The sequence below is a fragment of the Chaetura pelagica genome, unplaced genomic scaffold, assembly GCF_000747805.2.
Source record: "Chaetura pelagica isolate M959 unplaced genomic scaffold, ChaPel_1.0 scaffold1347, whole genome shotgun sequence".
In the NCBI taxonomy this organism is placed as follows: Eukaryota; Metazoa; Chordata; class Aves; order Apodiformes; family Apodidae; genus Chaetura; species Chaetura pelagica.
The window spans coordinates 27,205-27,583 of NW_009953949.1; the positions used below are offsets into that span (position 1 = coordinate 27,205).

The 379-nt window shown below is 60.7% G+C and overlaps 1 protein-coding gene across 1 annotated transcript in view; it reads left to right on the forward strand.

Annotated features, from left to right (window-relative positions):
• Window positions 1-379, forward strand: part of LOC104392413 (chromodomain-helicase-DNA-binding protein 3-like) — a gene marked incomplete at both ends in the record, with an annotated part of 29,937 nt that overhangs the window by 26,919 nt on the left and 2,639 nt on the right.

A 379-nucleotide genomic window follows, 5' to 3' on the forward strand; every position in this document is an offset into this window, starting at 1 on the left:
AGGTCTCCCCTCAGCTCCTTTGCTCCAGGCTGGACACCCCCAGCTCCCTCAGCTGCTCCTCACAACTTCTCCAGACCCTTCTCCTGCTCCTCCAGACCTTCTTCTTGTTCTCCAGCCCCTTTTCCTGCTCCCCAACCCTGTCCCCAACCCTGGTCTCTTTGTCCTCCTCCCTGTCCCCAAACCCTGTCCCCAATCCTGTCCCCCTCCCTGTCCCCCTCTCTGTCCCCAGCCCTGTCCTCTCTGTCCCCAGCCCTGCCCTCATTCTTGTTCCCCTCTCTTTGTCCCCTCTCTCCCTGTCCCCATCCTTGTTCCCTTCTTTTGTCCTCCCTGTCCCCTCTCTCCTTGTCCCTTCTGTCCCCCTCTCCCCACCATTTTCCCC